Below are 24,273 nucleotides of genomic sequence, written 5' to 3'. Positions count from 1 at the left end.
AGCAAGGCATTCTTATAATTTAAAATTCATAAAAGTGAGAAGTATCATTTACTTTAGAATCTCCCATTTTGGTCATTTATGGGTCTAGTACTTTGGGTAACAGCCAGTACAAAGTCCTCAAATATCATTCTAGAATTTGTTCTTGCTTGTAAAAACAAATTATCTTTTGTCTTTTTATCTGAAAGATTTCCATATTATATATACTACTCCTTTGAATCCAACAAATGTTCTATACAGCTCAATTTTTAATCAGACCCTTTTCACTAGTATATCATTGGTACTATTCAACTTTACCATACAAGAAAAATATTTAAATGCACTTTTGGTACCACTTGTAATTTTCCTTACTAAATTGAATAGCAGGTGCTGTGGACTAATGCATTTGATTTTCATTGAGAGTGTGCCAAAATTACTAAATAATTCCAGGGCAGTTACCATATTTAAGATGTGATTCTACCATTCCTAGAAAAGCCATGTTTTGTGGTCATGGATAGCAATGCTAAGTTTTATTTATTTATTTATTTTATCGTGTCAAGCCAGGAGAGGAAGAGAGGGAGAGAGGGAGGGAGAGAGAGAAAGAGAGAGAGAGAGAGAGAGAGAGAGAGAGAGAGAGGGGAAGAGCAGAAGAGAGAATAAGTTTTATTTTTAATAGATGTCATTGTTCTTGACAAAAGCATTTTTGTTTCTGTTATATACTGATTTCTTGGTTGTCAGTTGTTTACGGTACCAGGAAAGAGTGATAACATGTGTCCATTGTGTTTTTGGGTTCTAAGGGCAATAGTTGGATGTCCATAGACAGTCTCTTTAGAGCTTTCAATACAATGAGATAGTTTTGAGTATTGTCCTACTTGGAGCCAGCAAGATTCTAAGAAGTTATGAGAAACCAAAGTGAACCAAACTGAAATGAAATGAAAGAAAAGAAAATATATGCTTCCAGTTCTTCAGGAATCTGGATTTTTAGCAGTTGAATAAAACAAAACAAAACAAAACAAAACACCAACAATAACAGCAAGCAACCGATGTTAAGTGAAGTTAAATTTACTTGGTTGACAACTTCTGTTAGTTTCACTGTGTCTCTGTTTAGTTTCTGTTTCAGTGAACTGTCCATGGTAAGAGTGGGGTGTTGAAGCCTCCCACTATTATGATGTGAGGTGCAATGTGTGCTTTGAGCTTTAGTAACGTTTCTTTTATGAATGTGGGTACTCTTGCATTTGGGGCATAGATGTTCAGAATTGAGACTTCCTCCAGATGGATTTTTCCTTTGATGAATATGAATTACCCTATGTACATCTCATTTGATAGCTTTTGGTTGAAAGTCTACTTTATGGGACATTAGAATGACAACTCCCACTTATTTCTTGGGACCGTTTGCTTGGAAAACTTTTTTCCAACCCTTTACTCTGAGGTAGTACCTGTCTTTGTCATTGAGGTGTGTTTTTTGTATGCTGCGAAATGCTGGATCCTGTTTACATATTCAGTCTGTTAGCCTGTGCCATTTATTGAGAAATTGAGTCCATTAATGCTGGGAGATATCAAAGACAGATGATTGTTTATTCCTGTTATTTTTGTTGCTGGAGGTGATATAATGTGTATGCAATTCTCTTCTTTTGAGTTCGTTGTAAGATGTTTAATTTCTCCTGTTTTCTTGGGTGTAGTTACCCTCGTGTTGGAGTTTTCCTTCCAGTATCCTCTGTTTGGCTAGATTGGTATATATGTATGTATATACAATGTATATATTTTTTTTCCATTTGGTTTTGTCATGGAATATCTTTGTTTCTCCATCTATGATGATTGAGAGTTTTGCTGGGTATAGTAGCCTGGGCTGGCATTTGTTTTCTCTTAGGGTCTGCATGACCTCTGTCCAGGGTCTTCTGGCTTTTGGAGTCTCTGTTGAGAATTGTGGTATAATTCTGGTAGGTCTGCCTTTATATGTTATTTGGCCTTTTCCCCTTACAGCTTTTAATATTCTTTCTTGGTTCTGTGCTTTAGTGTTTTGATTATTATGTGACAAGAGAATTTTCATTTCTGGTTCTATCTATTTAGTGTTCTGTCAGCTTCTTGTACATTTATGGCCATCTCTTTCTTTAGGTTAAGGAAGTTTTCTTTTGTGATTTTGTTGAACATGGTTTCTGGCCTGTTGAGCTGGGAATCTTCACCCTCTTCTATTCCTATTACTCTTAGGTTTGATCTTTTCATTATGTCCTCAATTTCTTGGATATTTTTGGTTAGGAGCTTTTTATACTTTGTATTTTCTTTGACAAGTGTGTCAAAATCTTCTATGGTATCTTTTATACCTGAGATTCTCTCTTTTGGTGATGCTTGATCTTGTTCCTAGTTGCCCGTCACCAGGATTGTGTCCGTTTGTGTTTTCTTTATTGTTTCTATTTCCATTTTTAGGTCTTGGACCATTTTGTTCAATTCACTCACTTGCTTAATTCTATTTTCCTGTATTTCTTTAAGGGATTAAGATTTGATTAATGGAACCTCATGAAACTGGAAAGCATCTGTAAGGCAAAGGACAATAGGACTAATCGGCAACCTACAGATTGGGAAAAAAACTTTTTACTAACCCCACATCTAATGTAAGTCTAATATCCAAAATATAAAAAGAACTCAAGAAGTTAACCTCCAGAAAACCAAATAACCCAATTAAAAATGGGGTACAGAGTTAAACAGAGAATTCATAACAGAAGAATCTTGAATGCTGAGAATCACTTAAAGAAATGCTCAAAGTCCTTAGTTATCAGCAAATGACACTGAGATTCCACCTCATACCAATAAGAATGACTAAGTTCAAAAACTCAAGTGACAGCACATGCTGGCTAAGATGTTGCTTGTGGGAGTGCAAATGGTTCAACCACTCTAGAAATCAATCTGGTGGTTCCTCAGAAAATTGGAAATAGTTCTACCTAAAGACAAAGTTATACTACTCTTGGGCATATATTCAAAAGATTTTTCACCATACCTTCTCTATCATGTTCATAGTAGCCTTATATGTAGTAGCCAGAAGCTGTAAACAACCCAGATGTCCCTCAATCAAAGAATGGTTACAGAAATGTGGTTCAGTTACACAATGGAATACTAGCCAAAATGCCCAACAATGGGCAGAGGGAACTGAAAGAGTCTACCTCCCGTAGATAGACAGGGCTTCAAGTGGAGGGACAGGGTTACTAACCCACAGTTAAAATTTGTAATCCAGAACTGTTTCTGTCTAAAAGAACTGCAGGGACAAAAATGGAGAAGAAACCCAAGACAGGAGCCTAGCATGGCTGTCCTCTGTGAGGCTCTTTCAGTAGCTGACTGAGACAGATGCAGGTACCTACACCCAACCGTTGGACTTAAGATGGGAACCCTATGGTTGAATTAGAGGAAAGACAGAAGAAGCTGAAGGGGAGGGCCCCATAGGAAAACCAGCAGTATCTTCTAACCAGGACCCCAGGAAACTCCCAGAGACTGAGCCACCAACTAGGCAGTATCCATGGGCTGGTCCAAGGCTGTCTGAAGCTCCTGATACATATATAGCAGAGGACTTCCTGGTCTGGCCTCAGTGGGAGAAGATGTGCCTAATCCTATAGAGACTTGAGGCCCCAGGGAAGGGGAAGGCCTGATGGAGGGAGTAAAACACCCTCTTGGAAGCAAGGGGAGGAGGAGTGGGATGGGGAATTGTGGGAGGGGAAATGGGTAGGGAGGGGCAATGGCTAAAGTGTAAATAAATACAATAATTTTTAAATTAATCCACAGTGCAAATGTACTAAAAAGTTTGAATGTGAATTGATTATACACATTGGTGCCAGAAAGTTTCAAGTTTAATCATTTGAATTAATTATGGTAGGAAAAAAGGTAGAACCTACTAGGCTCGATGAAGTTTCAGATAGTTCTATATTAACTATAGGGAAGGCATTTTGTATATAACAATTTTTTCATTGTTGGTAACATTCATTCATCTGATAAAAAATGTCGGGGTTGGGGATTTAGCTCAGTGGTAGAGCGCTTGCCTAGCAAGAGCAAGGCCCTGGGTTTGGTCCCTAGCTCCGAAAAATAGAAAAAAAAAAAGTCAGTGGTTGAGGAGAAACACAAGTTTGCAGTCTTGGCTTTAATGAAGTTTACCTACTGGTTGGAATTTCACCTCCTATTACCTATCACTGATTCTCTCTTTACGTTACCTCCTGAGGATGAAGATGTGTAAGTGGTCTGGTTTTGTCCACAGAGGCTCTGCACCATAATGACTTGAATCCATTATGCTTGCTGTGGATGGTGTCTCCAGATCCTACTGTATAGTATCCACATACATCCATATAGTGTAACCAGATACAACCATAGAAATCCCTGTGCATTATTGATTCTAAGAAGTCACTGGAATCACTGGAACCAAATCAAAATGAAATAAAAAGAAAAAAGAAAAACAGATATATTTCTCACCCTTAAAGAACCTGGATTTTTTTTTTTTTTTTTTTTTTTTTAGATTTTTTTTTTTTTATCTTGAGTATTTCTTATATACATTTCAAGTGTTATTCCCTTTCCCGGTTTCCGGACAGACATCACCCTCCCCCCTCCCCTTCCTTGTGGGTGTTCCCCTCCCAAACCTCCCCCCATTGCCACCCTCCCCGCATAGTCTAGTTCACTGGGGGTTCAGTCTTAGCAGGACCCAGGGCTTCCCCTTCCACTGGTGCTCTTACTAGGATATTCATTGCTACCTATGGGGACAGAGTCCAGGGTCAGTCCATGTATAGTCTTTAGGTAGTGGCTTAGTCCCTGGAAGCTCTGGTTGCTTGACATTGTTGTACTTTTGGGGTCTCGAGCACCTTCAAGCTCTTCCAGTTCTTTCTCTGATTCCTTCAACGGGGGACCTATTCTCAGTTCAGTGGTTTGCTGCTGGCATTCGCCTCTGTATTTGCTGTATTCTGGCTGTGTCTCTCAGGAGCGATCTACATCCGGCTCCTGTCGGTCTGCACTTCTTTGCTTCATCCATCTTGTCTAATTGGATAGCTGTATATGTATGGGCCACATGTGGGGCAGGCTCTGAATGGGTGTTCCTTCAGTCTCTGTTTTAATCTTTGCCTCTCCCTTCCCTGCCAAGGGTATTCTTTTTCCTCATTTAAAGAAGGAGTGAAGCATTCACATTTTGATCATCCGTCTTGAGTTTCCTTTGAAGAACCTGGATTTTAACAGCTAGCAAATGCTATCAGAATGGTTTCGAATCTTTGTTTCATTCCTGTTTAATTTGAGCTGATATTTAATTTTGGCCTTTGCAATTACAAGATGTTAACAATGCTCTCAATTAGGACTGAAGAAGTGTGTCTAACACTCTTGCAAAACACATCCCCCAACCACCTAAGTGCTGAGTTCATGTAAAGCACAGAGGCTTTTCTTAAAGCTCAGGCTTCCTGCCCCTCACTTGACACCCACAGCTGCCTGTTTGAATATTCAGTAGCAAGGTGGAAAGGGAGGGGGTCAGTTGCGTTGGGTGGGTGGTTCAGTTTGTGAGCTTTCTCTGGATGATGGAAACCAAATTCCAAGGCAACCTGGGATGCCTGAGATGTTTGAGCTCTGAAGCTTCCAATAGAAAACACATTTATGATGAATTATCTTAAATTAAATTTTAATGGCCCCTAAATTGTAGATAAAGCACTGCAGAAGCAGTCTCCTGTGCAGATAAACATCATTAGTGTGAAAGTAGGAACACTTATTTCGCTTCTATTTCCCCCCGGGTTTTCTAACAGTTCCATGGATCCTTTTCTGCCTAATATGAATGCCAATAAGCTTTTCTTTCCCCTCTGACTTCCTCGGCGGCGTGCCTCCCGAGTTAATAGCTGGCTTTTGACTTGTCGCTTGTGAAAAGGAAGGAAAAGTGCTAGTTCTCCCTCCGCTGAGGTGAAACCTTACCTGCCATCTGCAAGGACTGGCTCTGCCAGGGCCTCATGATCCTTCAACTTGCAGGAAATCCTCAGAGGAATTCAAAGGACAGGTCCACCTCCACAGCCTAGCAAGCCTGTGGCTTAGTCACCTCCGTGGGATGAAAGGTGACACAGCTTACTGATGGGTCCATATAAGAGCGAGCATTCACTGCAAGGCACGAGGTAGCTGGGAAGCCTGACCTTACACCACAGATGGTGTGGTGTTTTGACTTCTCAATCTGTTCTTCCAGTCCACGCCTTCTGTTATTCTGCCTACCTTTCTGGATTGAGTGGAGGTGGGGAAACGTGGTGGGAGAGAGAACATGGAGACCGTTGGTGACATGGGGGTTCTGAAACAGGCCACGTGGCTCACTCCCTGCAGCAACCTCTGACAGTCTAAAGGGCAATGGCTTGAATGATCTGGTGGGCACATGGGCCTGCCAACCCTCCGACAACCCTTACAACCCGAAGACACAGGTTGTAAACCCCAGAAAGCTGGGACATCACAGGCAACCTCATGCTTTCCGATTAAGGAGGTGCAGACAAGAGAACCTTTAGCCTATACAATATACCTCCGGTATCTTAGGGTTTCCATTACTGTGAAGAGACACCATGACCAAGGCAACATTTAACTGGGGCTGGCTTACAGGTTCAGAGGTTCAGTCCATTATCATCATGGTGGGGAGCATAGCAGAATCCAGGTAGGCATGGAACTATTGGAGCTGAGAGTTCTACATTGTGTTCCGAAGGCAAAGAAGATGAGACTGTCTCCAGGCAGCTAGGAGAAGGGTCTCGCAGCCCACAGCGATAGTGACAAGGCCACACCTACTCCAACAAGGCCACACCCCCTAATAGGGCCACTCCCTGGGCCAAGCATATATAAAATTTTTATTCTCTCTCTCTCTCTCTCTCTCTCTCTCTCTCTCTGCTTGATCTCCAAGACAAAATGTAATGTGAACAAAATGTACACATTAATTTCCTTTCTTCTTAAAATGCCCATATTAAAACACCTTGAGGGAGACAGAACTTATATTATTAGCTCATACTGCAAGGTTGCAGTCCATCCTGGTGAGGGATTCGTAGCAACAGGAGCAGGAGGCAGATGGTCAAGCTGTCTCCATAGTCAGGAAACAGAACTGATGAGAGATGCTGTGGGTCAGCTAGCTTCCTCTGTTTTTATGTAGTCCAGGATCCCATCTCACCACACTCATAGCAAGACTTTTCTCCTCAATTAACTCTATCAGGATAATCCTACATTGGCACGCTTAGCAGCTTGTCTCCTAAGCCAGCGGTTCTCTACCTTCCTAATACTGTGACCCTTTAATGCAGTTCCTCACGTTGTGGAGACCCCCAACCATAAGACTATTTTGTTGCCATGTCATGACTGTAATTTTGCTACTGTTATGAGTCATAATGTAAATATTTGATATGCAGGATATCTGATATGCAACCCCTGGGAAAGGGTCATTCAATCCCCCAAAGGTCACAACCCACACAGGTTGAGAACAACCATCCTGGGTAATTTTAGATCTTACTAAGCTGAGAATATTAACCATGGCAGTCTACAAATCACTTTGTTTATGTAACTAAGAACATTCTATCAACTTTCAAGCATGTTTTATGTGCTGTAAAATAGTGAAGCACTCATTTTTCAGTTGGAAATGACCAACTTGAGGATGGGCACCAAGAGCATGGTGTGTTTCAAGTTTACTTCTCTGTTTGTAAATGTAACTTTATTCACCAGATACAATTGTCATTTGGATGTTTACTGCTAAATAAGCTCACTCTTTCTAGTTCTTTCTGAACTCTGGATGGCTGGTTCAATTTAATTGTTCTGGCCCAAACTCCTCTCCAAGTTAACTGATTCAAACTGGATTCTCGTGGGTTCTCCCTGAATTGCTCTGCTTGGCCTCAAACTAACTCTGGGAATCTGTTTTAATCTTAGGCTCCTTCTCCTTCTTTGGCTCATTCTGTCTTCACCTCTGTCTAGCTTGTTCTCTCTGCAACCTGTCTCTGTAAAACTGTCCCTGTAAAGACTGCCTCTGAACTGCCATGAAATCATGAACTACCACAAACTGATGAACTGAACTCCACTACATTGCCTGAATTCAACTGAACTGCACTCACTAAATTGCACCCACCCGACCCCTGACTCACTCTTCAGTGACCTCTCTTACCTGTTCTCATGAGAGTTGAGTGTGTCCTGTCTCTGACTCAGTCTGTCAGATCTTTTTCTGATTTGCCATTGTCTGATCCCCAATTAAGTGTCAGTTTTCTTTCTTCTACAAACCAGCTTTACCTTCATTGTTTGGGATTAAAGTTGTATCCTAAGGACATGCATGTTTGTATTCTGGCCAGATCACACAGACCTAGAAGGTCTTTGAATGTGATATATTGCCACAGCAACCATGTTGTTGGATTAAATTTCTCTACACCTGACATCATGGACAAGTGGCTAAATGATTAATAGTTTCCAGATCTGGAGAGTGGATGTAATTATTTTAAGGTACTTGTCATGTGGATTGTTCTGATAACTAAATGAATCATATAAATAAGATACTTAGCATGATGTTAGGTGTTTGACAAATACAAATACCAGCAGTAATATTCCTGAGTTCCTGTCTTTTTCAGTAGGGAAAAGCCATTGAGAGCAGTATATCTGGTGATTGGCATAGGAGAATTATCATTGGGCCTATTTAGAAAAGTAAAACATATATTGGTGGTAATATAAATTCTTTGATTGAGGCATTGAGACATTTTACAGTGAGTAAGTTTTAGCAAGCATTTGAGGTATTTCTTAGTAAAATATATGGATGATGTTAGGTTGAACAAACCCAGTGTGTGTGTGTGTGTGTGTGTGTGTGTGTGTGTGTGTGTCCATGTACATTTGAACCCACTTACGTATATGGATTATTTTTACTCATGGTATTTTCTGCTTGCAGCTCATTTTGACTGATGACTCCAAGGAGATTATATGTTTCTCACACACAAATGAAATAGTGTAATGCTATTCTATGATTACAGTCTCTAGGATGATTGTAATGTCAGTGACAGGGAGTATTTTCTCATTGTTGTCACAATGAACAGTGTTGAATTTCAAGAGAAATATGTAGGGATTAATGAGTGAAAACTTAAAATAAGAAAAATCATCATATCAAATCGATCACTTATATAACTTATTACTAGCAGAAAACTCTCTTGGTTTTGGGGGGTATATTTTACAAATAATTTTGACTTGTGTATGTACCTTCAGACCTAGAACCACATAATCCAGTGGCTTATAAAACTTCTCTTGAGAGTTTAGCTTTGTTGAAAAGGGGAAAAGATAACAGTTACGCAGCTTCAGCCTTGGTGCCTCAATTTGCAGGCTCTAATAAAGCACTTTTACTTTGCTCAAGTTCATCTCTTACTAGTTGCATAATACTAGGTTGGTATCTTTGCTCTCCAAGAAGCCCATCTCAGTTCCTGGTGCTTTAATGGGATAAATCTTTTCTGATGTTGGCAGATTGCCAACCAGTTTGACACACATACAAGTCTGAATGAAAACACTGCAGAAGTTTTAATTGGCTGACTTCCTCCAGTGGGAATTTCAGGCTGTCTCCTGACTTTTGATTATTCAAGTGTTAGTGACCAAGTCAGGAATTAATCACCTGCCCCTTTTCAGATTATTACTTACAAATTGAGAATTGACATTTTATGCTAATATATTCTCCAATAAACCACACCAGTCATTTTTTTTCTCTAGTGATGCAAAAATATCTTTCCAATTAAAGGATGACTTGTAGATGGGAACTATCACACCACAGACCTAGAGATCTAGCTCTTTGTCTTTGTCTCTGTTATTCAAGGCAAAGTAACCTGCTAGAGTGTTTGAACAGCATATAGTTGTGACCCTACACTCTCTGCTCACCATGACAAATGTCAGCAGGGCTCCAGAGCTTTGGATATAGAATATGTATTAGTCAGTGGTGGTCCAAAATACTTTCATATCAAAGGGCAGAATTGAGAGTATAAGAAGGATCTAGAGGACATGACATTGTCTGAACTTTCCTTACTTTCCTCCTTTGCCTGAATTTTTATATAAATATTAGATTCAACTGACTGCAAGCTGAAGGAAAAGGGAGACATGACACACTCGAATGGGTAAGATCACACCGTTTTACATACTTTCATAGACTAAGAAACTTTCACACTCATTAAAATGGACTTCACTTTGCGATGAAGAACATCTATCTGTATACCTCTTTCTTCTCTTAGTATTTAAAAGTTAAGAGATCAGAGTATGGCTGCCTTGGAATTTTATCCTGTCCACGGGCCAGCAGTGTCTGGAGCTTCATAGTGATGCTAGCAGGGAGGGGTGTACAAGAGCCTTGGTTTTGGTAGTAGACAAAGAGCATTGATCAGAGTTGGTGTGAACCCCCAGCACGTGTCTGCAGTTTCCTCCATTAACTCCCCTTCCCTCGGAGCTCGGAGTATTTTGAGCCACCAGACAAAATGTATTCATTCATTCATACATGCCAGACATATGGAGCAGGCTCTAAGATTAAAGGCAAGGGGGGTAGCACCTAGAGCTTTGTAACATGAAGTGGAAATGAGTTAATTCAGGAGCATAGGATGAGAGATGGAAGAGACAGCTTTTCCAAGGATGGGTGGATGAAGCAGGTAAAAGAGTGAATGTACACTGAGAGACATAGCAATAGGGAAATAATAAAACTAGAGAGTCCAGGATAGACATGTGCACAAGTGCACAAACACAAACACACACACACAGACACATACACACACACACACACACTCACACACACACACAAACACACACACACACACACAAGCATTCTCGGCAACGTACCTAGGATTGATACCTTGACTTGACCTCCTTTTTCATATATTTATGTTTAAACACATAGACTTTTGATACACTTAACCTTGCTCAGAGAACCTTTTTGTTTTATTTTATTTGTATGAGCACACAGTAGCTGTCTTCAGACACACCAGGAGAAGGCATCAGAAACTGTTACAGGTGGTTGTGAGCCATCATGTGGTTGCTGGGAATTGAACTCAGGACCTCTGGAAGAGCAGCTAAAGTACCCTTAACCACTGAGCCGTCTCTCCAGCACCAACTTGACCTCTTAATGTCCTTTGCTTTTCTGTAGCCTTTTAATACAGAGACATAGGACATGCACTTCCTTTACGGGAACATTTTAAAACATTACTTACTTAAAAAATAAAAACCCTGTGAACTGTCAAAGCTTCTCAGAGACAACAATCACAAATCTTGCCTATAAGACACTCACTAATAGTATGTGTGTATCAGTGGTAGGGAGAAGCGTATCCACAGTGAGTCTGGTCACTTTTATATCAATAAGCAGCCCCCAGCTGCCAGAATAGCTGCTTTAAAAACTATTTTAAGCTCTTTCTATCTAATCTCAGCTATTTTTTTTTAATGAAGTAAGTGTAGGTTGGGGGAGACTGGATCAAAAAAGAAAAAGATTTCTTTTATGTTTTTATATGCAACATATCTTCTTAAGAAAGCAGTTTATTTGAGGATAAAAGGGTCCATAGACATCTATGAAATGTAAATCTTGCACAAATGAATAAACATTGGCATATGGTTGCTCTGGCTAGGAATATCAGTCATATGTAATGGAAAAAGGAATCGCATTATTTGGAAATGGGTTCCCATGTAATCTTAAAGATTTATTACGAAGTACTTACTCACGGGGAGAAACTGTTAGAATTCATCTTTAAAACCCCGTTTTGGTGAATTTTGTCATGGGCAACCTTTTGTTCTGTTAAGCACAGATACTGTATTGAAAAGGAAAGAGCAGGTGACCAAACGTATAAATAGCAAGAAATTCTACAGTGCAAGCAATAACAGAGGTGTCACCAGATATTAGTCTTCCCTAAGCAGTCCGCTAGCAATCTTGATTCTAATGCAGCCGTTCTCAATACTTCTAACGTGGCGACCCTTTAATATAGTTCCTCTTGTTGTGTTGATCCCTAAGTGTGTTGTGTCTACTTCATAATTGCGGCTTTGCTGCTCTTACGAATCATAGTGTAAATATCAGATATGCAATGTATTTGATATGAGACCCCTGTAAAAGGGTCTTTGTATCCCCAAAGGCGTCCTGACCCCTGGTTGAGAACCACTGCTCTAGGGCCATGCTTCTTTTAAAACAAGCCAGGTACTCTAATTATAATCTGAAGGGACTCCTCATTCTTGGAGGTAACACGCAGTTTCTAAGCCCCTTCAGCCCTGAGTGAAAAAGGACGAAGTTGCTGTTCATGTCACTTAGACATTGTGGGAAATAATCTCCACTGGAGTATAGAAAACCATAACTTGTAATTGATTATGAGTCTTTAAATGAAAACAGTCCAGCGAACCATTTTAAACGGAACACTTCCCATGAGTTCTCAGCAAAAACTGGTAGCAGAATTCGTCCTTAAGAATGAGTCTGTTTTCCATTACTGCCTCTTGCTAGGTCAACATTTTTGCTAATGGTCACTTAATCCACGCTGATAATTTTGAGACTTGATGAGACAGTTCAGTGAGAAAAGGTGCTTGCCACCAAGCCTGTCAACCCGGGTTCAATTCCTAGAATAGTTTTGTCCTCTAACCTCCACACAGACACAGTGGTGTGGATGCACACACTACTGTATCAACCCCCCCACCCCGACACACACACAAAATACGGTTCAATTTTGCTAGTGATCCTGGTAGTGCCTTCAATCTAACATTCTGACACACACACACACACACACACACACACACACACACACACACACACGTACGCATTCTGAAACACAAGCATTCACAAGTACTGAACCCTTTAATTGAGGGTCCGGTAGTGACCGGGTAAGTCTAGAAAGTGATGCAGTTCTTTGAAGATTGATACTAAATGTTCTAAAATTAAGATTGGTGGATCTTAGGATTTTGAAAGACTTTAATGCAGGGGGATTGAAATGAAAAACATATAAATATCTAGAACTCTTCATTTTAAGACATTTGGGATATTTCCCCCTTTATTCTCCTTCCCCTCATAGCCTGTCCCTCTCCCTCCCTTCTTCTTTCCTTCTCTCCTTCCCTTTTTCTCCCTCCCTCTCTTCTCTCTCCCTACCATTTATCTCCCTCCCATCTGCTTCCCTCTCTCTCCCTTCCTTTTCCCTCCCCCACTTCCTCCCATCTCTTTCCCTCTCCTTTCCCCTGTCTCTCTCCCTCCCTCTCTTCTCTCTCCCTCCTGTTTATCTCCCTCCCATCTGTCTCCCTTTCTCTCTCCCTCCCATTTCTCTCCCTTCCCTTTCCCTTCCTCTCTCCCTCCTTCCTGCAATTCAATTTTCTGATTTGCAAGTTAAAATCAGACGCGAAGGGCAGAGGTGCTGCATATGTAAGCATATTACATTCTGGGTTCTTCCTACACGCGTACCATGTCGTTTTCACAAAATGCCTGTCAGTTTGGAGTTTATTAGTCTAATTGTATAGATGAGTCATGGGTCCAAAAGGGGTAGAGAGTTGAGTTTCAACTGAGCCACATTTTATCCAGAGCCTCAGAACTGCAGTTCTGAACCCTTGCAGGCAGTTTTGTCCCATTGACTAGAATATTTGTGTTCTAGCCAAGTTTGTTACAAAGCACATTTTTTTCTGGAGGAAACTCCCCTTTGATGAGGGCTCCAGTTATCCTGCCTGAGTCCCGCTTATCAGTATTCAAGTGTTACTTGAATTGAGATTGCGTCTATTATTTTCACTGCAGACTCAGTACCTGGAAGATTGTGCATTGCTAAATAAATATTGAATGCATGGCAGTAGGAAAAATCATCTGTAGACGTAACAGGAGCATAGTTGTGGTGGTTTGAATATGCTTTGAATGTTTGAATATGAGCGGCACTATTAGGAGGTATGGCCTTGTTGGAGTAGGTGTGGCCTTGTTGAAATGTGTCACTTTGGAGGCGGGGGTTAAGAGAGCTTCTTCCTTACAACTGCCTGGAAGCCAGTCTTTTGCTGTTTACTTTCAGAATAAGATGCCTGCCTGCATGCTGTCATGTTTTCTGCCACGTTGATAATGAACTGAACCTCTGACACTGTAAGCCAGCCCCAATTAAATGTCTTTTATAAGACTTGCCTAGGTCATGGTGTCACTTCACAGCAATGGAAACCCTAACTAAGACAATAGTTAAAAGTGAAAAGTATTTGAAGAGTAAGATAGTGAGGCGATTAATAAATTGAATATTTGAATTATTTAACATTCATGTAAATTACGTAATACTAATTAGTTAATATTTTAAATATCAATTTTTGAGTGTATACAGATTTTTGTGTATGAGTGTGTGATGTATTCATATGCTCACATGTGTGCAGAGGCCATGTGGCAGTATCAGGGATTTTCCTTAATCACTTTTCCGTCTAATTTTTAGGAAGTGTCTCTCACCGAACTTGATGCTCACTGATTGGGTAGACTTGCTGGCTAGAAAGCTGAGGAATCTTCTCTAAACCTCCCCACACTGGGATTACAGGTACATGTTAAGTCCCTGGCTTTTAATGTGGGTACAAAGAGAGGATCTGAACTCAAGTCTTTTTTTTTTAACATTTTATTGGTTTTTTTATGTGAATTTCACATCATGCACCCAAGTATAATTCATACCTCCCTCCCTAGCATCCACCCTCCATCCTTGAGACCTCCCCCTGACAGTGAATAAAAAAAGTCTCAACACGGAAACTGTAATGTGTCATGGTGTATCCTACGGTATAGCTTTATCCACACTTCTTTGTTTGCAAATGTTCATTGTAGTGACTTCTTGGCCTGGTATGAGGTCTCTGGCTTCTGCTATTCTATCAATACTGGACTTCGCTGGGACTCTTCTGGGATATCTTGTTGCTCTGTGTCATGGAGATCCTGTAGTTTTGGATACAATCCAGCAGTTCATCAAAGGATAGATGTTGGGGTAGGCCAATTCAAAGCCCTGGATCTGGGCCTGAGAGGTATCTGATCCGGTCAGTTCACTGGCTTTCCTGCTCTTATGCCCTCAGACTGGCTCACCAGTAACCCCACCCCAGGACCCCAACCAGCACCAGGTCTACCCTGCTGGCCAGAGGAGGTACAAGGCCTAGTCTTTCGAGTGTTGCATCTGGTGATGGAAATGGCCATGAACTCAGGTCTTTATGCCTATGTGGTAAACACTTATTCATGAGCAACCACATCCTCGAGGTCTGTGACACACAGACAAGTAGATCGCATTTTGGTTGCCCGGTCCATCCTGGTACGCACTGATATTGCCTATGCTTTGATACTAATTTCCTCTGGTGCAAACTGAAATAACTTTGTCCTTCCACAAATGAATCCCTATGGTCCTTCTTCTCACACCAGAAAACCTAACGTTCCCACCCCAGGCAGTGCAAGTAGAAGTCATGTCCCGGGATTCTCAATTCCAAGGTTCACACTAGATATTCTTTCTATTCCCCGTAGTCAATCAGGAAGCCAGTTTTTATTAAACACCTCAGAGAATGAGCTATATAAAGCTCTCGAGTGAGAATAATCTTCAGGGTTATACTTCTGTAACCCTGAAGAAAGGAGACATTTATGATGCCCTGCCAATCAACTTGTTAAAGGACCTAACACAAATATACCTTCTAATGAAAAAAAAAAAACAACTGACTGAGTGGAGAATTCATGCAGAACCCTTTGCAAGTATCAATCACACAAATGGTTAGTCTTGTTGTTCTTACCCTTGAGTGAAACAAACAAAAAAGTACTAGAATTCCCCCCCTCTCAAAATCCCAAAACCACGTACATTGTATATCATGTATTTACTCAAGGGTCAGTTTTTGGAAATAACATATGTAGTTGTGGGACAGGAAAAGGAAGGCATGTAAGATTCTGATATTCTTGTGAGGGTGGTCATGGTTTTGAAAGTTTCTGTCAAAAGCTCCATTGGGCTTTTTTTTTTTCCTAATGGAATAGAAAGCCTGCCATGCTTCCTGCCCCTCTTTTTATTTAATCAACTAGCCGAGCCACTTACAGATTCCTTAGCAAGTGTGTGGTGCTTCCAGTACTAGATTACCTTTAATCCATTCAGCTAGGGGTCATCTGGTGTTGAATGCATCATGGAACATAGGAGCGGAAAAGCCCTGGTTTGGAAAGCCAAGGCATCATGGTTGCAATCTAGTTCACTAAAGAGCAACTGAGAAAATCTTTAATTTCCATGAACCTCGCTTTTCTACAAAACTGACTTCCCACTTTTCTCTTACAGAGTTAACAAGTGCTTTAAGACAAAATACTAGACATGGAGAGTACATAGCTCAATTTTCTTTCTTTCTTTTCTTTCTTTTTTTTTTCTTTCTTTTTTTTTTTTTTTTTTTTTTTTTTTTGCTATGCTAGGAACATAGCAAATGGCTCTGTTTCCTGGATTTTCCATATATTAAGGAAGGAAACAGGGGGAAGACGAAGGTCAGAGAGACTGAGAACTAGGGATTTAAATCACTGAAGGCTGCCAGCAACCCTGCCTTGACTCCTGACCATGTTCTGCACTTTAACAGCATAGTTCAAAGCAATTATTTTCTAATGAGGTTCAGCATTAAAATCCTTTGTAAGTGGGCCTGGACCACAAGCTCACACTCTGCTCTAAGATGAGCCTGAATTTCAGATTCTGACTTAGAATTCTGTAATAGAGGCCAGAAATGCATGTTTTTTTGTGATATGGAGTCTCTTAACATAGGCCGTATGACAAGAGGAGACTACCCACTTCCTCAAAATCATGCTTGTGCAATAAATCCATTGGGGTGAGCAAAGCAGAAGCACATGTTTACTTTGGTTAGGGAGAGCACAGCTGTTCCCTGAGAGAGTAGAAGGGTGCTAGGATTCACCCCAGAAGCTAGTGATTGCTAGTGTAGAGTTGAGTAATGTGATTTGGGTCCCCAAAGTAAGATTCCCCAACCACATTGCTTAGAGAAGCCCCAAGTACTCTATGTTCACCGAGTGTCATGATGGTCGCATGATTGTGAGCAGGAGAGCGGTCAGTTTGAGCATTCCTTTTCCTTCTTGTCGAACCTTATTTTTGGATGCAGCAATAAGAATTAGATCTTGGTGGTGGTGGTGGTATATGCCTTTAATCCCAGCACTCTGGGAGGCAGAGACAGACCGGTCTCTGTGAGTTTGAAATCAGCCTGGTCTACACAGTGAGTTCTAGGGTAGCCAAGGCTATACAGAGAAGTTCTGTCTCAGAAAAAATAAAACATAGAAAAAGAGAAGAGTTATGCCCAACCAGGTGGCTAAGTGAGGAAGACCCCTCTTCCACTGAGGATAATAGACAGCCTAGAGGGAATGCTGTAGGCTCTTTTGCTCTATAACCATTCTGCTTGCACTGTATTCTTCTCCAGAATACAAAATCGCAGCTCAAAGAAGTAGAGAGGAACAGCCCCAACCAGACACTGTATTAATAAATGCCTTGGGGGTGGGGCGGGGTGACTTGTTTAAAATATATTTACATTGGCCATAAATGACCTAGTGGGGGTTATTTGGTTAAGGCAGCACAAACAGAGGGATAGACCAATGAAATGTTAGAGCGTTGTAGGAGTGAGGACTCATGTGACAAGGGACATTGGTCATTTTGGTTAAAATTACTGGTGGAGATCTCCAAACTCCCTGCCCTTGTGCTCTGGGGAAATGAGGAGTAAGAGGTGGAAGAACCTTGACCTTTTCTGGGTTTAGGCTTCTCATCGCCTGAAAGATGGCTTTATTCGCTAGCTTCACTGAGTGGTTCCTTTCCTCTGGAGCCCTGCTGAGGTCAAGCAGAGAGATTCCACACCTTTCTGGATTATACTTATTCCCCAGAGAGAATCCCATCATCACGAGTGCTCAGAAGAATGGATGCACCAAACTATTGGATGAAATAAGGTCCTACCATCAGAAAAGGCTGAGAGACAGACGGTTGAGACACCCAGTAAGGATGAGGAGATTTCTTTACGGTGATTTCCCCCCCGTCATGAGGCTCTAAACAAGCTATGGTATATTATGAGTCTCCTGGAGACCGTTTGAAGTTCTTTTCCTGCCAAAATTTCTGACCGCAGTCCTTGCGTTAAGTGTTGTTTGTCAATCTGTCTGCCTCTCTTGCGCGCCCGCGCCCGCGCGCACGCACGCGCACGCTCCGGCACGGGCACGGGCACGGGCACGGGCACCGGCACCGGCACAGGCACACACAATTCTAAGGTCAGACCAAGGGTCTTATATACATAAATCATGTGCTTTATCACTGCTCTATCTTTCCAGCCCCCTTTTTGCTTTGAAGAATCCAACTGAGACAGGCATAAAAGGGAACTTTCGGGCTCACAGAGCCATAAAATCCAGGCTTTGTTGAGTCCAGAGGTCTCCAATGATGTCACCACAGTTTGTCTCTTTCCATCTTTTGGCTCTGCTTTCCTCTGGGCTGGCTCAGTTTTCACAGTCTTTCTCCATGTGGTGGTCCTTGGCAGCTCGAGTTTTGCATCATACTCACAACTATAAATTTCACTGTGGAAAAAGCTTCACTAGAGAACCGAGCTTATCTTAAGGGAATCATGTTTGAGTTTAGAAGTGTTTAAAATCCCAAATAATTAAGTTAAGATGATATGAAATACAAAACATAAGTTCTGAGTACCGTGGGTTTTGTGAGAAGGCCTTCTTAATGACACTGGTGTATGCTAGTTTAAGGCAGAATGCAGTTGCCAAGGGGAGGCTGTTCCTATGCCAGTGGGAACGAGCTGCTTCTCAATTCTTGATGGTCCCCTCATCCCAGCCTTAGAATGTACCATGTTTCCTTATTACTTCGGAAGTCTTCAGATTAATGCATCGGCATATGGAAGTAAGTGAGCATTCGATTGAATCAAACTTTCATTGATTATACTCACTTAAAATGAATGGGTACGTGTGCTATATATCTGTTTGTGTGTGTGTGTATGTGCAGGTGTGAATGCATATATGTCCATGAGTGTACGTGGTACCCAGAGGTCAAGATCAGGTGTCTTCCTCAGTGGCTAGGACAGAGTTTCTCAGTGAACCTGGTTCATGATAATTTCTCTGGACTGGCCAACAGCCCTCAGGGATCCTCCTGTCTCTGCCTCTTTAGCTCCGTGGTTGCAGGCACAGGTCGCTCTCCTTGGCTTTCATGTGGCTTCTGGAGATCCGAACTGAGACCTTCCTGATTGCATTAGATGCGCTTTGCCACTGAGCCATCTCCTGGCCTTAAAATGGAATCTTGAAACGTTCTGCCTATTACTTCTGTTCATAAGTCTCTTTTAAGTAATTACTTTGTTAGGAAACTGAGCAGAGTGAATTTACTTGTTTTGTTTTTGTTTTTGTTTTAAATTAGTTTTCAACTTTTAAATCTATGGCTAGACTCTGAACATATTTGACAGCCAATGGAGGATTCTTTATCAGTGTTGCGAATTGTTTCTAAATCACCCGCATCGACAACATGGCAAGCCCGGTTGAGCAGCCCCTACGGAAAGGGCCTCATGTAATTGGTCAGCTGGGAATCATTTCCACATTCAAGTCGGGGGCAGCAGTGACTTTACTGTTTTATATATAGGATATTTTGAGGCAGGGGTTCATTTTTCTAACCTAAGGAAATGATTGAGGTAAGTTTGAGACTTACCTCCCTGAAGAAAGCTTGTGCCTCTTTCCACTCATTTGTTCTGTCTTTATGGCCAACTAGAGAGAAAAACCACGTGACAGTCATTAGGGATTCTTTTTCTTTCTGGGATAGTACTTGGTATTCATCGACAATACCTTGAGAAATTTCATGAGACTTTAACACAGTGGTCCTTAACCCGTGGGCTGCGACCCCTTTGGCAAGCCTCTGTTTCCCAAAATATTCATATTAGGGTTCATAGCAGTAGCAAAATTACAGCTATGAAGTAGCAATGAAAATAATTTTGTATCTGGGGGAGCAGTTACCACGACAGGAGGAACTGTGGCAAAGGGTTGCAGTGTTAGGAAGGTTGAGAACCACTGCTTTGACGGTTTCTGAATCATTAAAAGGAGATCGTAAGATGTGGAACTATAAACAACTGGATACTAACGCCCTCGTTGCTTGAAATGACGTATCCACATGGAATGCATTCTCTGAATTATTTGATCAAACAGAATACTCTGCCAGGCGATGGTCTTTATAAAAGCGATTTCGTTGACGCAAGCCTTTCTGAATAAAAACACTCAAGCTCTCTTTCCCATGACAAGACCCTGCCGTGCTGCAGCTAACATTAATTGCCGATAGCTCTCTTCAGGTGAGGCAGATCAGCCTTCATGATAGCACTGTGAAAGAAATAGGAGTGGTGTTTTTTCTTTCTTTCTTTTTTTTATAGTCACTTTTATATAGAGAGAAATTGAGACATAAGGAGGTCGACTGAGTAGTACTTCCAAGCCCATCAATGGCAGACCTGGCTAGGCAAGCCAACACAGAGCAGAGGAAATGATATTAGACACTGCTTGTACTTCACCACTGATTACGCCAGTTGGCAGTACTGCCTGAACCACGACGATCGATGGGACTTTCAAATTTGCCTCCAATGTAAAAGAGCCTAGCCATGCATGCACATGCGCGCTAGGAGACTGTCTGATGGTTCAGCACATGCGGCCTATTGCATGGCTGGCTGGCTGCTGTTCTTCTGACTTGGCTTACAAAGACTTCTAACAAAGCTCCCACAAATAAGAGACCAAGTAAATAAAAATCTCATATTTGTACTGTTACACTAATAAGCTTAATAACAATAATCCAAAAAACATCTGCAATCATAAAATAAAAACTTCATTACCATTTCAATGCAGTTACTGCAAATCCTCAGGTTAGCCAGTGCACCAGCTGTGTCCTGGTGCTTCACAACACAAAACAGCAATTCATTCCAAATTACCACTCTCTGTTAGTCACTCTTGCTCCTTGGCTCCCTTCCCATACACTCCTGCTGTTCGGGTCTATTGTTTCTCCTCTCTAGGAGCCTTTTGTTTTCTGGGAAAGCTTGAGGGGATTGTCTTGTGAAAAGCTAGGCTAATCTAGCTTTTGGTACCCTACTCCCCCAAGTCCTCCAGCAACTGGACACTCTCAGCTTTCCCTTAACCCATTGGCACTCCACAAACAATTCTGCAAGGTGTTTAGAAGACCTCGCCAAAGAGTGCAATTGGCATTCGCAAAACTTAGGCTGTTTCCTGGCTTTGTGAAGCGAACTTGTCTAAGATACAGATAATGAGCTTCCTTCTCTCTGTAGGGACTGTGGATTTGAGAAAAACCCCCCTCTCCATCCTTCCTGCCATGGGCCTCTAAACCATCAAATTCCATATCAAATTACACAGAGCTTCCTTCCCTCTGAGAGTTTATGGTATTGGAACAGCAGGTTGAAAACCAGATTGGAGGAAAATGAAGGTTGTTCTTTGAGTTGAATGTAACACATATACTGGCTCATAGAAACTTTATACCACTTAAGAGTTCTGCTTAATAGGCAGTTTATTTTCATGCTGCAAAAATACTTATCTATTCTCTTTCATCTGGGGCTTAAACTTTTGCAACCCTTGAGTACAAACGAAGGGTAGGAATCAGAGTATATTTGATCTTAGTTTTACTGACATGTAAGATTTCAGGAAAACATTGTCCTTCTAATTAACTCTTTCAGTGTAGAACATGAGCAAGAAATTTAGTTCTGACAATATGGAGCCTCCAAATTCTCATTCTTATAATAGGCCATTTAATTTATTTGTGTGTGTTAATACTTTCTATGTAAGTACCCTGTTTTCAGACACATTAGAACAGGGCATCAGATTCCACTGCAGATGGTTGTGAGCCACCATGTGGTTGCTGGGAATTGAACTCAGGACCTCTGGAAAAGCAGTCGGTGCTCTTAACCACTGAGCCATCTCTTCAGCCCCAAGGCTTTCTATTATGCTGTCATTGTGTGTGTTATTGTGTACAAATGACCACACATTATTTTTCAGGTATCCTGGGCATTTCTTTGTAAAACACTTTGTTAGATTTGTATCTGAAAGACTTTATGGAACAGGGAGGCATCCTCTTGGAACTGGGGGCTCACTTTGATGAAGAGCATCCCCCTGAAATCCAGACTAGACCAGAGGTTAATGCTAACAGCACATTCTACAGGTACCTTAACTCTCTGAGGATGTGTCTCTTTGACATGTCACGCATCTTTCCTAAGCAGTCTGTTATGCATGCAGACAGAGTTATTACATCAAAAACAAATAGTAAGAATTGTAGAAGACTGTTAGGTCCTGTTATCTGTATAGAGATAACTATTGTAGAAAAGTGGTAATAAACCTAACAGTTGACTAATTTTCAAGGCTGAGCTCATTAATCTTAATATCAAGGGCTAATTTAAATATTTGACAATTATTTTTCATTAAGAAGTATAGGCAAGTTGAGTGATCATAAAACTTAAAAGGCAAGGATGAAATATTGTGTTGTGGAGCATCTTTCTTCCCCAATAGCTCTACCCAATCCTCTCTTTTTCAGATGGTAAACGGTGTGACATGTGTTCAAGTTAGAAAGATATAATGAGGCTTTGCAGACGCCGCTGTCGCTTTTCGTCGCTTTTCGCCGCTTGCAGCAGACACGGTCAACCCCACCGTGTTCTTCAACATCACAGCCGATGGCGAGCCCTTGGGCTGCGTCTCCTTCAAGCTGTTTGCAGACAACGTTCCAAAGACAGCAGAAAACTTTCATGCTCTGAGCACTGGGGAGAAAGGATTTGGCTATAAGGGTTCCTCCTTCACAGAATTATTCCAGGATTCATGTGCCAGGGTGGTAATGTCATCTGCCATAATGACACTGGTGGCATGTCCCTCTACGGAGAGAAATTTGAGGATGAGAACGTCATCCTGAAGCATACAGGTCCTGGCATCTTGTCCATGGCAAATGCTGGACCAAACACAAATGGTTCCCAGTTTTTTATCTGCACTGCCAAGACTGAGTGGCTGGGTGGCAAGCATGTGGTCTTTGGGAAGGTGAAGGACGGCACGAACGTTGTGGAAGTCGTGGAGCGTTTGGGTCCAGGAATGGCAAGACCAGCAAGGAGATCACCCTTTCCGACTGTGGACGACTCTAATTTCTTTGACTTGTGGGCATTTTACCCATCAAACCATTCCTTCTGTAGCTGAGGAGAGCGCCCCCACCCCATCTGCTCGCAATACCCTGTAATCTCTGCTCTCACTGAAGTTCTTTGGGTTCCATATTTTCCTCACTCCCCTTCAAGTCTAGCAGGATTGGAAAGTTAAGTTTATGATTATGAATAAAAACTAAATAAGAAAAAAAAGAAAGACATAATGACAACTGTTTGCATAGTTTATCCACAGATCCGCATACCGTTGGTTATAAAATCTAATCTCTAGAAATAGACTGTGGATGAATGCAGGCATTTTTTCGCAATAGAGTCATCTCAGTGTGTTTGGTTGGCCAACTTGTAGCATCTGAAGTAATGATTTTTATGAGGTCCCTATGAAAAAGTTGTGGTCGTTTTGGAGACATCTTTAAAAATCCTATTAGCTATTAGGTGCTATTTTTATGATGCGTGTAAGCTCCAAGAAATAAGGTTCAAGCTAAAGGGCTTGGAAGGATTTATTTTGAATTTACTCTATGAACCCTTGCATTGTGATCTGCAAATATTACCTTTAAGATATCACTGCAAATCTGCCATTTTCCCATGGAATTTTTGGTAACTGACTAGATTCCACATATGCCACTCATAAAATGGAATGGTTCATCTTATGATTCTGAACACCAGCTGTTCATGATTGCACCAGAGTCAGTATCATATGAGACATGGACTCTGGGAGGAAGGAAAATTTGAATAGGGAATGAGCCACAGATTTAATGGCTCTGTCATTTTACAGGGTCTGACACCATTTGTAAATATAAGATAGAAGTTATGAGTTAGTTACGGTATTGGTGGCTGTCTCGTAAATGTCTGTTCTTTCCTAATGAGAGACAGAAAAGGAGTTGGTACAGAGGGGAGGGGTGATGGGGAGGGTCTCAGAGGAGTGGAGGAGAGGAAAGTATAATTAGGATACATAGCATGAAAAAAGAATGTATTTTCAATAAAAGGGAAAGATAAAAATAAAAATGTTTTATTATGACAATAAATATAAGTATATATAATAGAATCATTATATGTATAAAATAAATATAAAGATAATAATACACATTTAAAAATTACTTTTTAACTATTATCATTAGAATAGTAATGATTCAGGTAATAGCCTCTTATTTGAAGCAAGCCTTCTAGGAAAAGCCTTCACAGTATATATACACACATACGCAAAGGTTCATTTTTGTTTAGAAAATATTTGTATACTAGATATATATTAAACCCCTGTTCAGACCTGGCTTTATTTTATACAATGTACAGTTAATTGAT

At 41.1% G+C, this 24,273-nt stretch overlaps 1 long non-coding RNA gene and 1 pseudogene across 3 annotated transcripts; one reads left to right on the top strand and one right to left on the bottom strand.

Annotated features, from left to right (window-relative positions):
- Ppia-ps12 (peptidylprolyl isomerase A, pseudogene 12) overlaps positions 1–23,183 on the top strand; it is a 28,226-nt pseudogene extending 5,043 nt beyond the window's left edge.
- Positions 492–6,662, bottom strand: LOC134479674 (uncharacterized). Of its 3 annotated transcripts, XR_010053266.1 has the most exons (4): positions 6,542–6,662; positions 5,884–6,175; positions 4,164–4,362; positions 492–2,504 (listed from the first exon to the last, which is right to left on the bottom strand). It is a non-coding gene; the product is annotated as an uncharacterized LOC134479674 (long non-coding RNA). The 3 variants fall into 3 exon arrangements; XR_010053265.1 differs by lacking the exon at positions 492–2,504 and having other exon boundaries at positions 4,084–4,362; positions 6,542–6,651; XR_010053264.1 differs by lacking the exon at positions 492–2,504 and having other exon boundaries at positions 4,084–6,175; positions 6,542–6,651.
- Positions 23,184–24,273: the final 1,090 nt, after the last annotated feature.

Source organism: Rattus norvegicus, chromosome 7 (assembly GCF_036323735.1).
Source record: "Rattus norvegicus strain BN/NHsdMcwi chromosome 7, GRCr8, whole genome shotgun sequence".
Classification (NCBI taxonomy): domain Eukaryota; kingdom Metazoa; phylum Chordata; class Mammalia; order Rodentia; family Muridae; genus Rattus; species Rattus norvegicus.
This window is presented reverse-complemented; position numbering and strand designations above follow the sequence as displayed.